At 44.0% G+C, this 16,418-nt stretch overlaps 1 pseudogene; it reads right to left on the minus strand.

Moving 5' to 3' along the window:
* Nucleotides 1-1,748: 1,748 nt before the first annotated feature.
* On the minus strand, nucleotides 1,749-8,537 carry LOC8038976 (annotated as a pseudogene).
* Nucleotides 8,538-16,418: the final 7,881 nt, after the last annotated feature.

Raw genomic sequence — 16,418 nt, forward strand, 5'->3', positions numbered from 1 at the left:
TCGATTAAACTGGACAGAAACAATCTAGAACATAAAAGGCTCGAGCAGAGGACTGGAATTTTTACTTCAACACAAAGAATGCCGGTTGCAGGTCGGGCTGCAAAAATATGCCGCCCGTCTTTAATGTTCTAAATACCCCCCCCCCCCCCCCCCCCCCCCGAAGAAAAAAAAAAATCGCGGCCAAAAAAGATAGATAAATAACATGTGTAGTCACTGGCGTCGGAACAGGGGCGGCAGGGGCAGACTTTTTGTTTTGATGGGGACACGCCCACAAAACGTGCCCTCTCCCCTTTCCACCAATATACTGCCACTCTCCGTCGCCCATTCATTTCCCGAACACTTCTGAACCCCATGCCGTTTGCATTTTAAGGCTAAAAACATTGCAGTAATTCCAACTTTCGAAGCTACACTTTATTCGATTCAGGTGCGTACATCTGCGTATGGGCACTTCTACAGAAAATGCAATAAGGGAGAAATTTGACTAAACCTATAGAAAGGTAACACTATTGGGAACAATAAGAAAAGGGAGAAATAAAATCGCCTCGTTTTATAAAGAGGGCTCCAGCCAGGGCTACATTTATTTGTTAACGAAATAAAGAACCATGTAAATAATTTTTATAAAAATGACAAACTATAGCGGTACAAACGATATCACATGTATAGGCCTACAATATAGTATTAAGTAAGCAGAATGTGTCATGAGTCCTAAAAGACAAGGAACCAAGAATGCCACCAAGACATCAAAGGTGCGATGTTTTACATTATTTTATTTCTAGAATTAAATAGGCCAAAGCTGATTAGTTCAAAGCAAGTGGAAATTGCGCGATGTGTTTTCGTTTTTCCTTTTTATCACAGGCGACAGAACAACTAGGTAAAAAAATCCAGCAGCAAGAATGTAACGTTTCGCCGTACTCCACTTCCGAATGTTTGTTTTAAAAAATGCATTTTCTAACAAAATTTAAGGTGTGACATCTTTTATCACGGAAATGCGCCTAAAATAAATTTTATTGAGGCAAATAAAAATATTACCGCCTAGAAGAACCAAGAAGAAACGCTTTTCCGTACATCTAGAAGATTCGAGTATAGTCTTACCCCTTGCATAAATGTTAGTGAGGCCACCATGACCTTGCCGAGTCAGTCTCGTCCTAGCACACCCTCGATTATTCTAGTTCGATTATCTGAGATACCGAGTACAACTGAAAAGGAGCCGAGCCTAATCTTGCCGGCTCATTCTCATTCTCACTCTGGCAGGTCTCGCTCCTGCCAGCTGTCACGCCGACGCTGCGACGTTCGCCGTTTCTGTTTCGGCGCTCATCTTTCTTTTGTTTCTGGCACACGTTCGCCGAATAAATCTTTATTTTCAATTTACGCTCGCCAAGCAGCGGTTCCATCCGCGGGAATATCTAATCCGACACGCGTGTTCGATTTCAAAAGAAACCAACGTATAGTAGTCTCGCCATCCTTGCAATGTTCAAATGCTTATGTGATGTAACAATTGATGTTCATACATAGGTAAGTTTGATTTAATTAGTACGTTGAGAATAACTTGTCCAATGTATTGATATTCGTTTCACTAATTTGATGATGGTTCTTTACTACGGATTTTTGCAAGCTTTTTATTATATCTACAGCCGCTTGCTCTGATTACGTAGCGGCAACATCACCATACAATTCTCGTAGAGAATTTTCGTGAGTTGCCTTCCTAAATATTTGTGATCTTCCCTACAAATATTTACTTACAGTTAAATTTATAATAAATCAACCATACCACTTTGTCTGGTAAACTTGAGCACATTCGGTGCTGGGTGTTGGCCAGTGGTTTCCAAAAACATTGTTTGATTTTTTGATATCCACCTGTTATCGAAGAAAAACATTTTGAATAAAATACGGCAGCCTCGAGCATTTCGAAAACCGTCCAGTAGCAAGGACTAATATAGTGACTGCGTTACAAAAAGATTAGCTTGATCATGCTGCAAAGACCCACAGAGTGTTGAGGTGTGTTGAGGTACCAAACACACGAAGTGCGTGGGTTGCGCGTGTCGTATCTGTTGGATGAGGTTGTCGCTGATGTGTGCAGGGCTAGTGCAAACACACACTCAATGTGTAAGTTAGCTAAAACGTGTTTTGTGTCTTAATTTTTGTGAGCATGCTGACCCTAGTCTAAAGTTTGATAGAAATGAGCGTACCAGCACTCTTTCGTAAACAGAAGATACAACAAAGACAACTTTTGCGCTAGAAGCCTAGCGCATTTTTTCTCGCGTCCTAAACTGTGCAGCTGTCACTCCATTGTTACTGTACCATTACTTTCCACACGACCATTTTAAAAATGTAAATATATTTACAAGATTAAAAGTATTATGGGTTGCAGGGTATACTAATTTTTACTGCTTGAAATAGAGCCTTTTTTAAAGGTCCGCAAGCAACAGTGGCGTTCGCCATTTCTTGGGTACGAAGCGTGTGGTTAGATCCGAGTCCTCGCCGAACATTGATGTAACCCTCGTGCCTAATACAGGCTGAGAGTATGTAAATGCCCAAACAATGGCGGACTCGCATAATTGACGCAGCAGCTACTAGATGGCGCGCACATTTGAAAAGGATCTATTCAGTTATGAAACAATCTTTCAGAGAGTTGCATTCCTAACTGCCTCACTATCTATTTCTTTTTTCTAGTTTCAAAAATATTCAATGTTTTTTTCCCATCTATTTACACCTGGGATGCTCATATATACAAGTCCGATATATTGTCTTTTCATTTTAATTTGTTATACCATTATTTTCACTTGACGCTTCCTAGTAAGATAGCTTTTGTGAAATGTCTTGGCGTATTGCTAAATAAGATGAAACAAAAATCAAGATATATTGCTTACATGGATCCAAATTTAGCTCCCAGTTCTAAGGTGTATTCATTTTCCTTCACCTTGCCATGGATTTGTGCATATTCACATGTTGATTCTCCCATCTTTGTCGTCACTGTGTATGTTCGTTTCTTGACCCAGTGTCTTCCAGGTAATTCAACAATCTGAAATATACCAGCGACATCCTATATCAAAATTCTACACATATATGACTGAAAATTAATCATGGCACTGAGAGAATAACTTAGCTGGTACTAACTCAAACTACCGAAAAAAAAAACAAAAAAAAACTTCGGTTCTCCAGTTTTTACCGAGGACTCATTCGTGCTAATATTATTTCATTTCTATCTGCAATCGCACCAACAAGCAGCTATCATATTCAAGACTGAGATCGAACTAATTTAACAGTGCTTCTATTTCAGGTATTCTGGAAATACAAACCTGTATGTCGCGCGTTGCTTTTCGCACGATTGTGTTGTTACGGTAGGTTCCTCAAAAAATACACGTAAGAGGTGTGCTCAAAAAGCGATATCGAACACTGTCGAAATCTTTGGGTTATTATCTGCGCAAGTTTCCCATATTTGTTTGTATTATTCAAAGACCTGGGCACAAAATCTACACAAGGGAACTGAGCGGGACGGAGGAACCGGGACATCGCAGCCAGCTGCGATTCTCCAGCTCCTCACTGCTAAACGATCGCACTAGACGACAGCTCTCCTTGTCAATTGTTTCCGGTTAGTCCTGCCGTGTAAATTAGGACCCCTGCTGGATTGCACTTAGGATTAAAGGTTCAATTAACCACGCATATTCAGGTCGTATTAAATGTTTTGTTTACAGAAAGAAGCTGAACTTGTGAATGACAGGCCAAATGTCTCACAGGAAAGCAACCACCCACTGCTCGAAACCTACATTTTGCGCTCCGGGAGACGAAATGAAACATTGACGCAACGGAGTTATGCATGGAAACACGAGTTTTTCCATTGTTTGTTCCTGAACGACTAAAAGACGACACATCTAGAAAAAATAACGCATATGAGAATAAAAAAAATGTAAATTTAAATTTTATAAATGTCTAATGAAAAAGAAGCAACTACACAAAAAATAAGGATTATGTATAACAAGAATTAGGTTAAACGTTCATTCAATATCAACGAAAAAGCGCAAATACTTTTTATTCACTTGTAGTGTCACAAAAGCAGCCTTTTTGTATTCGGTTTTTAGGTTCGGCAGAAATTAAAGCAGACGTACGTTCCGAATGTAACATTTTAAATGTATAAAAACATCCGTTTTGTCTCTAATTTAAAATTTATTACCTGAGACAATATATTAGAGCGCGTTTATGACAGTATATATATTACACTCCTGAAAGAAAGTATAGGTTCGGCTGTAATGCACTAAGTGATGACAAGAGACAATGTTCTTCAGTTGGAGATGCCGTTAAATAGCACGTTTTTTTTTTTGCGTTACTCTCATTATAATTTTATTTCGAGGTATTATTTAGCTTAACATCTCGCGGAAAAATCTTTTTTTTTTAAAGATATCTCTAATGTGCCACTAGCGAGAAGACGAATATAATTGTCAAAAATAAACAGTTGCTGTATTTTGATTAGAGTAGTTTTCTGGATCATCTTCTCGCAGGGGGAAATGGTAGTGGTTTCCGCGTAATCTTCAAAGTAAACACTAATATAAAGGCAAGAAACCACGAAAAATAATTTGAAATAACTGTCAGATTCATTCTGAAACGACTTTTCAAGTTGTTATTGAACGATCAGGGATCGCAGTATTTATACTTCAAGTAAAAACAGTAACTGAGGTGCTGAAGCCTATTGCAAGTGAACAAAATTCACAAAAACTCAAACGTCATATTTCGTTAAGAAAAAACTTATTTCAATTGGCTAGTTGAAAGCCAAGGCACGATGCGTTTTTTTCATTTTTTTATTTACTATTGCATGTTTTGTCTTTGGCACTAAAAGCGTGCGTCATTCTGAACATCTGTTTCCAGCAAGCTGCGTGCGATTTTCCCCCGCCAGGTGAACGACTAACCTAAGCACACTGTTAGTAATTAACTATTTAGAGCCCTCTCAGCTCTAGCGCGCAACCTCTAAAGAACATGGTATGTAGAAATATAACGCAAGTAAGGGTCACGATGTGCACCTTTCCCTGAAAGAGGTGCTCGTGGCGTTTTTTGTCGTGTCAGTATGTTATTTATTCGCACTTTGAGCAACACCAAGACGACTTTGAGTTCACTTCCTATCGAAAAATAAGGTTTCATGGATCTATTAAAACAGGATGTTTTTCCACAGAGAGTTGTATTTATAGGGATGGCTCCTGTGAGATTGATCGAGACGCTGCAGAAAAGTGTAAGAAAAAAAATGTTAACAACGCCGCTACTGTTAGCGAAGTTACGTGTCGCCAAATGTAACTAAATTTAGTAAGTCTCCAATGGTCAAAATGAATTATCAGAATAAGTAACTGCAAGGATACATATACACGCGTGCATACGCAGAAAACGGTTTCCTCTTTTCATCTTTAAGATTGACAGATTTCAATTTTGATAAAGTATTTTAAACTCCTGTCTACCATATTACAATTATCTAGTTAAACAAAAAGCCTCGAGACTAGGTGGCATGGAGTGAATAAAAAAAAAAAAAACGTTGAGCCTTTTCCCTCTCGTGAAGACGGAAGACCGTGTGCTTCTTCGTCGTCGTCTGTTTTTCGCGCTATTTCCTACGATGAATTCCCACCAACGCGCCAAACTATCCATTCTTCGATTATAACTGGAAAGGTTGGTGCCATCTACGAGCGACGGCGGAAACCACAAGGTTATGTGCTTGCCGCCGTCGCTTATAGAAGGCGGTACCTGTCCCGGTAGGTTTGTGTCGACATACACGGACACGATCCTGGGGACACGATCCTGGTTATCGAACACGATGCTGGTTATCCTAACAATCTTTTGGTCGCCTGCACGTGGGAAACCTAGCACGAATAACACCTGAGCACTCCTTTCGCCCAGGTCGACGACTATGGGTTGGTTATCAACCAAAGAAATGCCCCTTCGGCCTGCCCACCATCGAATTCCCTGGGCATATGGCAACACCGCATCTCATCAAGCCCTTAGATACGAAAGTTACAGCTATCAGAGACTTTCCACACTCAACATCTCTGAAGAAATTTCATAATTTTTATGGGCTTCCAAATTCGTTCGCTATTTCTTACCGAGTTGTGCACGACTGATAAAAATATTTACTGATCTACTGGCCAAAAATCAACAATATTTAGCGCCTTTTCAGTAAAACAAAAATGCAGTGCCTGGTTTTTTAGCGAAAAATTCGCCAGCTGACTCTGCAATGCTTCTTCCTCTGATTACGGACGCAGAACTGCGACTCGTCGGCGATGCGTCAATGTTAGCTCTCGGAGTTGTTCTTCATCAGAACGTCAATGGCTCGCAGCCAATCAAATTTTCACGCACAAACTGAAGAATCCAGAACAAAGGCACAGTACCATTGCGCGCGAACTTTTGGCTGTGTACCTTGCCGTCAAAGACCTCAGCCACTTCCTCGAGGGAGAGAATTTGTATGTTATTATATACCTTAGGCCCGTGACGCTCGCATTCCAACAAGACCGCAGCGACAACAAATCACGTGAGATCCGGAAACTCGGTTTCATACCAAAGTATACTTTGGTTCCCCGTCCTGTCAGCGGCCATGAAAACACTGCTGTGAATGCACTATATCTCGTCGGTGCTATTTCATAACAGATCCAGTGGACCAAAAAGAACTGGCAACCGCGAAGTGTGACGTTCCTGTGCTGCAACGCTTGCGCGCCTCTCCTGGATCGCTGAACTTCCCCAACGTTCCCTCACAGTTTTCTCCGGTAACGACTAGCTGCGAAACTTCAACTGCGTGTCACGCCCATTCGAACCACTAGCGTTTCATCTCGCTATTTTTTATCATCTCTAAGACAAGTGCAACCATGGTATCCCAGCATCACAGAAGTTAGGAACTGCTTATTTCTTCTAGTCGATATGAACATGGACGTCCATCGCTGGGCGCGAACGTGCATTCAATGCCGACGCGTCGGTATCACGCCACACACAATCATCCCCTTTGACCTTTTTGCCCACCAGACTCCAGCTTCACGCACGTCCACATCGATCTAATGGGTACCTTTCATCATCACGGGTAGCACAGTATTGGCTGACGTGTGTAGACAGATTCACGAGATTGCCTGACGCATTCCCCGTCCCTGACATGGCAACAGAGACAGTCGCCGCAGCCTTCATCGACAAGTGACTTTCCAGTTTCAGCTGCCCTGCTGCGGTCAGCACCGACAGGGGAAAGCAATTGCAACCGACCCTATTTCCATTTTCATCCCCATCTTGGGCGTCCGACATATCCACGTCACCGCCCATAATCAGTCGACCTTCGGCATGGTGTAACAGCTTCACCGCCAGTTGAAAGCCACTCTCGTCATCTACAATCCTCCAAAACATTGGGCCCACCACCTTTCCATCGTTCGCCTCGGCCTTCGCCCGGTGCTCAAGGCAGGTCTTAGCTGTTCTCCAGCCGAGTTAGTCTATGGTGCACCACTGTTTCTACATGGCCAATTATTTTCTTCGCCTACCCCCGAGTCAAGAAAGACCCCAATGGCTACATCCACGGCCTGCTACGAACTTTTCGTCTCCTCTGGCCTGTTCTTCCACCTGAACGGAGCAGTCCTTAATTAGCCAAGGCCTCGAGACGTGCTCTCATGTTTTCTTGCGACACAAGATTCGTCGGTCACTGGTACCGACCTACGAAAAACCGTTTCGAGTACTTGATCGCCAAGCCAAGACGTTCACACAGGACATCAATTAACGGCCCTAATGACGTAGTTGCAAACGACCGGATCAAACCGGTGTAATAACAACAGACTATCCTTGAAATGACAGTGAGTGTGCAGGAGAGCTGGTGATAGCTAATCATGTCCTAGAACACCTGAGACCTCAGGCTGTGAGTGTCGCCTGCTCAGAAGCATAGGAAGGTAATAAATAGAAACGGTTACTACCATTGGTGATTAAGCATCATCTTGAATATTTCATGTCTGTGCGTGCGTTTGACCTCTTTGGTGTCATGTCTGTTCTCTCCATTTGGAACTGTTTTCAACAAAGGAGATTTCTGCGTAGAGTGTGGTTGGGAAGGGCTTCGTGGGTATATATCGGATAATTGAGAAATAAACCAGTTTGCTGAGCTTAAGACGTCCCTTTTTGTGTGTGTTCCTTCTACTAGAAAGTTTCCAATTTCTTCCACCACAGGCTATCCTTGTTCCAACGTAAACCCCTCATGCCTTGTCAGCACCGTCAGTGCGGTCATCTCTATCAAAATGCGTTACAGTGACTCTCCTAGGACCTGCGGCTCTACAGGAGTGAGCTTATTGGCGACACTCACAGCCAGCTCAGGCTGTGAGTGTCGTCTGCTCGGAACCATAGGAAGGTAATAAACACAAAATGTTACTACTGTTGGTGATTAAGCATAATCTTGAATATTTTATGTCAGAAAGTAATATTGAATAACGAACCTTTCTTGCATTTTGATGTGGAAAGTTTTTCGGGTCGTCCTCTGGTAGAGGAGTTGCCTCACCTGTATCTTGAGAGTAACTACAAATTGAAAGACAGAAAATAACGAGAAGCGACAGCACATACATTTTCAAATTCAGTCTGAAATAATATTTTCAGATGTGCTGCTACGACAGTGGGTTCCAGTATTTTTACTTCAACAAAAACAATTGCTTAGATGCGCAAACCAATCACAAGTGAGAAAATGCGCAGGTGGAATAAAAACGGCTTTTAATTTTTTTTTGTTTATGTCAACACTTACTTCAATTGGCTAGTTGAGAAAAAAAGTAGGCGTTCCATTCATTTTGGGAGAGAGAAAAGAATTAATTACACCGCTCATGTCCCTGCAGTTGGATTCGCTGTGACGTCACTGCAGCTGTGGCAGTCTCCATTTTCTGACGCGCTCGTTATGTTAGACATATGACTTCTGAAAGCTGCATATGACTCAGCGCCTTCAAAAAGATCCATGATACTGAGTGTAATATTCCCATTGTCCGCCTCTAAGAATGCTCGAATCTTTATATGGTCAGAATACCTCAAGACGCAATTTTAATTTGTTGTGGATCTTATTCAACATTTGATCCAGCAATATCTTTCTTGTGACATTAGTGTACTGAAGGTGTGATCGCGGAGTGCGGGAAAGCATCTCCAAATGCCCCTTTGCGAGCCCATGATTGCGTCGCCTCTACGCCGAAGCCTCCTCGAGCAGGATTATGCTTATGTCTCTGTCACGCCTTCTATTAGTAAAGCTAGTGGCGCTTCGGGCTAAGCCTATAACGGTGTTATGTTTCGCAGGCACGTAACAGCGGCGCAGAGTTCTTTTCCAAAGCAGGAAGTCTCGATTTAGATCTTGGAGAATGGTGCCACAGTGCGATCGTGCAATGGGAGAGTTTCGCGGCACAGTGGGGCCTCGAGCACTATCGGTCGTCCTGGCTGTCGTTTGTGCGTCTGCTCCTTCGTGTGGATGCGCTTGGGAGAAGGACGAAACGCGGATATGATGAATCCGTCTGCGAATCAGTCCGTCATATGAATCCGCCATCAATAGAGAGTGCTATCCATTTTGAACTTAAGAAAATTAATTGCGCAGCACCATTTTGTGGGAGGGCTAACCCCACCAAAAACCTCTTGACGTGTTTGGGTTATTTCCATAACTGGCGTCAAGGTGCCAGCGCACGAGTCCCGTGCAGCGCTTAGAAGCAGATGGGACTATAGCCCTTAAATTAGAGACACTTGAAAACAAATGGCAGCACGAAACTGAGTCTTGACATGTGCCTCTCGCGTTCACACAATTGTGGTTGTCGGCAGTAGCGAAAATGTGAAGCGTGCATTTTATCGAGGGCGTTGTCCTTGCCGACTCTCAGACAACCGGGTAAACTTTAGGTTCCAGTGAAATACGACCACGCGATTTGTCACTTTGCTTACGAACTGAAAGGAAAGCTGAGGAGGAATTAGGTGGAAAATCAGTTCATGGTCTCTTCGACAACGTTGTTTGAAAGAGCTTTTTTTCGTTCCTTTGAAAACACGCAATGCGCTTTTAGAGCGCAGCTCTTAGGGGCCCGTTTCCGGCTTGAGCGGCGTTGGCGTCGCCGTCGCCGTCGGCTTAACCGCGCGGTGCATTAGGGGTAAGTTTCCCCGCTAAATCTAGCGGAAAAATTTCCCCGCTAGATTTAGCGGAAAATTTCTCTGCTAAATCTAGCGGCGAAATTTTCCCCGCTAGATTTAGCGGAAAAAATTCCCCGCTCAATCTAGCGGAAAAATTTTCCCGCTAAATCTAGCGGTAAAAATTCCCCGCTAAATGTAGTGGAAAAATTTCCCCGCTAAATCTAGCGGAAAAATTTCTCCGCTAAATCTAGCGGAAAAATCCAGGGGGAAAAATTCCCCGCTAAATCTACCGGAAAATATGCCCCGCTAAATCTAGCGGAAAAATTTCCCCGCTAAATCTAGCGGAAAAATTTCCCCGCTAGATTTAGCGGAAAAATTTCCCCGCTAATTCTAGCGGAAAAATTTTCCCCGCTAGATTTAGCGGAAAAACTTCCCCGCTAAATCTAGCGGAAAAATTTTCCCGCTAAAGCTAGCGAAAAAATTTCTCCCCTAAACCTATCGAGAAAAATGCCGCGCTAAATCTAGCGGAAAAATTAACCCGCTAAATCTAGCGGAAAAGTTTCCCCGCTAGATTTAGCGGAAAAAATTCCCCACTAAGTCTAGCGGAAAAAATTCCCCGTTAAATCTAGCGGAAAAATTTTTCTGGGGTCATATGACCCCCCCCCCCCCCCCCCCCCCCCCCCCCCCGCCGCCCCGAGAACAGGTAACCCTCAGCAGACTTGGACGTAGTTCAACTACTCTACTCAAACTACTGTAGTTTAACTACTTTTTCGAGTAACTTGGTAACTTTCAATTACAACTTGATTTGGGTAATTAGTAGTTTAATTTAACTACTTTTTTCAGGTAACTTCTACTCAAATTACTAACTACTTTCGAAATCTAGTGCTAATGTTGCTTATCACGAACGTTTGAGCGCAGAAATGAATAAGACGCCGCGGCAGATGAAGTGGCATTCCCGAAAAAGGGGTCCCCTTGTTCGGGAAGGCGTCCTTGGGCCAAGGTGGCGACGAGCAGCCAAAGCATAACACCGGCGCGCACGAACGAAGGAAGAGATGCTTTACAAGCCTTGGTCGGGTATTCCTAATCCGGTAATGCACGCAGGCGCCGCGTTTCCAGCTGCAACCGTGAAAGACCGGGACACTCCGAGGGCTGTTGTTGTTTTCGTGTTGTTTGTCCTTAGTGAGGTCTGACTCAAGCGCTAGGTTCCACTGGAGGTGCCACTTGAATGACCTCGCAGCTGGGCGCCTGTCCCAATGGTCGCCTCGTCGTCAGCGCATACGCCTTTGCAAAGCCGGACTCCCCCGAGAAGAAACCCTGGCACGGGTAATTCGTGTATGGTAGCACGTTCGCGCTTCCAGCTGCAACTGTACGAGCGACGACGCTTGTTCACGTAGTCGTTCGCGTCCTTCTGACCTTCCATGCCTGGGAGACCTCCTCTTTGTTAAAAACGATTTACTTGTCAGGCGTGCGCGTCAGAATATTGTAGTCGCCTGCGAAGATCGCGAGTTACCCTTGGGAGATCCTTTTGTTGGACGCGGCGTCAGCGGAGAAGTATTCTTCGATTCATCTTCTGTTAAACCAAAACAATTTTTGTTTTCAATAGCGTAGCACTATAGCACTACAACGAGACGCGCAGTCGTCCGGATGATCTCATTGTCGTGGCGCGAGACTTGAACCCTTGACGGTCGGGTGCACTCGCTCAGCGTACTCTCAGAACGTTGTCGGAACAAAGAGGGGCCAGTCATAACAAACTTAACTTGCCCAAGAAAAAAGAAAAAAAAGGAGGAAAGTTCGTTATAAAAGACCCTCTACCCGAGGCCAACCTCACATGTTTCGTCATGGACACCTAAGATGCCGTTACTCGCTTACCTGACCCTGCACAGCCTGTTCCTCAAATTCAATGGTGCCGTTCCATTCAGCGCGTCGGTGGAACGTCTGTTTAGCTTGGCTGGGGACGTCTTCAGAAGGAAAAGGGGAAACTTTCCTATCAAAAACTATGAAAGTCAATTGCTTCTGCGAGCGCATAAACTATTTTGGTGAAAACGCAAGCCATAAAAAGACTGCTTTTATTTTTGGCTCGCAGGGTTTTTCATTGATCAAAACTGCTGTTCATTTTGCTACCACAAAAATATAAAAAAGTAACTTCGAAAGTAACTTCAAAGGAACTCGCTACTTTTTACAGTAGTTAGTAGTTTACTCAATTACTATTACAAATTCGTAATTTCTACTCTACTCCAATTACTTTTGGCGTCGATACTCAGTAACCTAACTTAACTACCTTTTTTGAGTAATTTGTACATGTCTGACCCTCAGTACCCTTCCCTCCTCCTCCTCAAGAGCTGCGCTCCAATTCGGTGTTACAGGGAGTTATGAACGGCTTTCATTTTTTGTTCCACCTTCAGAATGAAGTACTGCTAAAACGTTCGTAAATAACCGCGACACATACAGCATTTTGTATAAAAAGTCTGTGACCCAGTCGAAAAAGAACTCCTCATACCCTTCGCATTCCACATCACCAGTACACACCCTACTTCTAGAGGTGCTTGTCATGCTATGTTGTGAGTAGTTTCAAAGGACGACAATTGAACTTGAATCCGACCTCCCGCAGTGGAGGCAAACTGGGTGCAAATGCAAAGACCAGCCCGATAGCGGGTACCTTTAGCTGTCATAGATTCCTCAAAACACACCGCCTAGCTTGGTGGTACCAAGCCGCCACCCGATTCGCAGAACTCAAATCTTGTCCTCCGATCTACGAATTAAAGCTCCCTCGTACACTAGCCAAGTGCCTCGCTCGGCCCCCGCTGCCTCCGGTGGGACCTTGGCCTCTGCGTGCGTCCCCACAATGACTGCTCGCTCAGTGACTGGTCGCTCCGAGACTCCCTTGGAAAAGCTCGAGGGTCATCTAAGGGGCGGAGCCTGCGTGCGATAGGAGCCATACGTTCGCTTTCACGCTGCCTGCACACCGAAGAACACGTCATTAACGCTCAGAAAAATAAGGGACTGAGAAATTAAAACTATTGTGCGAGCACTCGAAAATCAGGCTCAAATCCACAGCTAGCCCCATGGGCGCCCCGGCACGTGGGACACTCTTTTTTTTTTTAAACGTTTTGCCATGTACCTTTTATGCACAAATGCGCCCGAAAGTTTGTAACTTGCGTTGTTTTTGCGTTTTGTGACGATGGCGATGGCGAGCCGGCGGAGCTCGCTGGTTCTGACCGTTCCGACTGTTCCGACCGTTCAGAGTCCTACCAAAATTATTTGATGCAATGCGAATGTGCGTGCCTTAGTTTACTTAAATTCAAACATTGAAACACACACCAAAAAAAAAGAATGTTTTAACATTTATAAAAGTATTTCTAAATAAAACGTAAAACGCCACTGTGTACTAAACGGAAGGTTGGCTACGCTTAATTTTAACATGGCGGTGACCGCTATTGTCCCGTGTACCGTGCTCGACTTATTTGTTTATTTGTTGTGCATTGGTTGTCCTGTTCTCCATCTCCTGCGACCCGAATGAGCCAGAAGCATGCTGTCTAGGTACTGTATGCCCACCGGAAAGAATATCAAGCCTTCTTGGAAGCAAGGCCCTCAATAAGGTTGTTCGGACCGTGGCTTGGGGGTCGTCAGCACCCACGAACCGCGTCCGCGAGCCTGACGTCGTTTGCTCGATTGCTCCACTTATCCGGCGACGGATCCCCCAACCTGGCCTCAGTAATACATGGCCTCTCTACGACAACGCGGCGTCCCTGGACTGCGATTACTACGCTAAATGGCTTTTAACATCAGTAGCCCCACTGCAATGATGAGTTCTTCGATGTTAACGCTGTTACATTCAGAGTGTCCTGACTCTCGCAATAATTATTATACAGGCGACGCTTCCGGATGCGAGACTTATGAGTTGTTTCAACTCGCAGCGTGGTTGTAAAATGGAGACTTACTTCCGAATAAGCTGCTGCACCTCCACTCACTTCTCGAGACGCATCCTACGACACTTCTAGCGGTATGTAAAACCTGGAGGCAAGTTTCGGTTTATGGCGGTCTCTTTGTCGACTGATACAGTGGATCAAACCGTTTAAAGAAAGGGTCGTGCTAAGAACTGTACAGGCATGCTGGTCGTGCTAACTTTTCGATTACTATTTAGGCGACGCCATAACCTGGAGCTGGAACCTCCCAGAAGCATGGCAATGTGATGGTATGCTGTGCGTACTGCCCGGCTGCCATGAATGCTGCGTCCTACAACTTGCCCAGCGAGCCACTGGTGCTCATTAACACTAAAATTAGTTAAATATGTGCAAACTAAAAGTCTTCAAATCGGGTTGCTCAGAGTGCAGTATATGTCATTCAAACATTTCCGATTGCCCAAGTGCTCGACAGTTTAAAGGGACTGTGGGGTCAGTCCAATTGTTCTCAACATGTTTACTAATCGTAATAATGACTCTCTGGAGTCGACTCCACTGCTGTTACAGACGACCTGATGCTGGTGCCGCTTATGATGTGACCCCAGAGACCACGGGGGTTTGCAGAACAACATCGACTAACAACCACATACGCTTCTTTACACAGCCTGTCGGCAGTTTTGTATGAAACTTGTGGAACGGTGTATTTTGTACCTTGCGTATCCAGTGGAAAAAGCAATAACACACTTAGGTGCCTTTCAAAACCCTGGTCCTGCTACGCCTAGAGTATCGCAGCTTCATACGAGACACCTATGATTTTTATCTTCTAAGATCCGTTGAAACAGTTCAGCAAAGTACAATTTTGGCTATTCTTCGGTAGCCAAGCTCACTCCGGATCTCTCACTGCAGTGACATTGACTAGAATTCTGGCCCCTCACTGAAAGGCCAGAGTTGATCTCCAGTGTGGTCCTCCAGTGCGTGATCTTATTATGCCTCCTGGACAGCGTTGTGTAATTGCAAGTTCACTAGACGTCACACGGCACAGTTGTTTGCGACAACTGTGCCGGTGCCTCTTAACCGTTTCCTACGCTGGAGCTACAGCATTTTTTCATGTGGTGGTCTTCACTGTTCTGGCTATCCCTTTAAATGCACTCGAGCCAACCCCGCTACCAATCACAAGATCGAAAGCCTCTGTAGACATGCAACTTGCCACCTTCACTACCAGTGAGGTAGAGCAGGGCATTAGTGCTTTACTGTGAATTATGGACCTTTGCTGCTTTCTATTCTGTGTTTGCCACCTTCCCCTGTTTTTTTGTACCTTTCACTAGGTATTGCAAAATTGTTGACAAAGTCATTGGCCTCTTTACTATGTAAAATTGCTTCTAGCAGGATAAAACAATAAAATCACCTTTATAAATTTTATTCTCAACTATCGTACTCTTTGGCACACAAATTTAAATTAATTTATTCATCCTAACAAAAAAAAAAAAAAAACGCATGTTTCGTTCGATAAGTGACATACGGACACAGAGTCCATCACAATTAATGCAGAAGTATTCGTAAAATTACGAGATTATTTTACAGTGTACTAGGTTACTGAAAGAAGTTACGTGTTATCGGTAATGACTCTACTTGTACCGCGTTACCGATAACACTGGTTCTAGGATGTACAAAAAGGGCACGATAATTAAACCACACGCATACGCAAATGAGAAGACGGGACTCGCAGCCGCGAGCTACTTTTTTATATTATACTCTGCCGCTGTCACCTCGCCAAGCCCTCAAAACAGACGCTGTCGGTCATGTCTCGACCACCGGCATACAAAATTAAGGTTGTCCCTTCGTTGTTCAGATTCCTCCTTCTTTAGCAATACGGCTGCGTTACCGCCACCTGAATGGGTATATGCCTCAAGAGGAGTTTTATTTCAACTTCCAGGGCCAACCCTTTGCACATCCAGAATTGCTTTCAAGAGCAGTGTTTCCCTACAAACCATTGTCTTCAAACTTTATCTCTTCTGCGTGACTCCTAACCTGTTATAGTATAATGAGTACATCCCTGGAGTTTGATAGTTTGAACACAAAGTGATGGTGTCAGAATATAGCATTAATCCCAAAATGAGATCGCAATGCTTCAGCGCTCTTGTGTAAACACGGACAGAGAGGCGACGATCACTCTCTTCAAGGAGTGAGTGTCAGGTTTTGCAACTAAGCCTGAATTGTTTTTTTAAGAGGCATATTTGATATTATTCTCTGAACTCTAGACGATAAAAGTAAGTTTTTTAAACGCTACAGTTGTGTCACAGGGTGGACATTCGTTTCCGGCCCTGGTTGTTACTCCGCGGTATTTGCCAATCTGGCCTGAGGAGCCCCCAGAGACAGGCTTGTCTTCATACCAAGCTTTCGGCAACAAGTGCGCCACCGACTTTACTTGCCGAAATATATATTCTTTTTTTTTTTTACAGCGAAGTTGTT

Source organism: Ixodes scapularis, unplaced genomic scaffold (assembly GCF_016920785.2).
Source record: "Ixodes scapularis isolate PalLabHiFi unplaced genomic scaffold, ASM1692078v2 PGA_scaffold5__190_contigs__length_132052651, whole genome shotgun sequence".
In the NCBI taxonomy this organism is placed as follows: Eukaryota; Metazoa; Arthropoda; class Arachnida; order Ixodida; family Ixodidae; genus Ixodes; species Ixodes scapularis.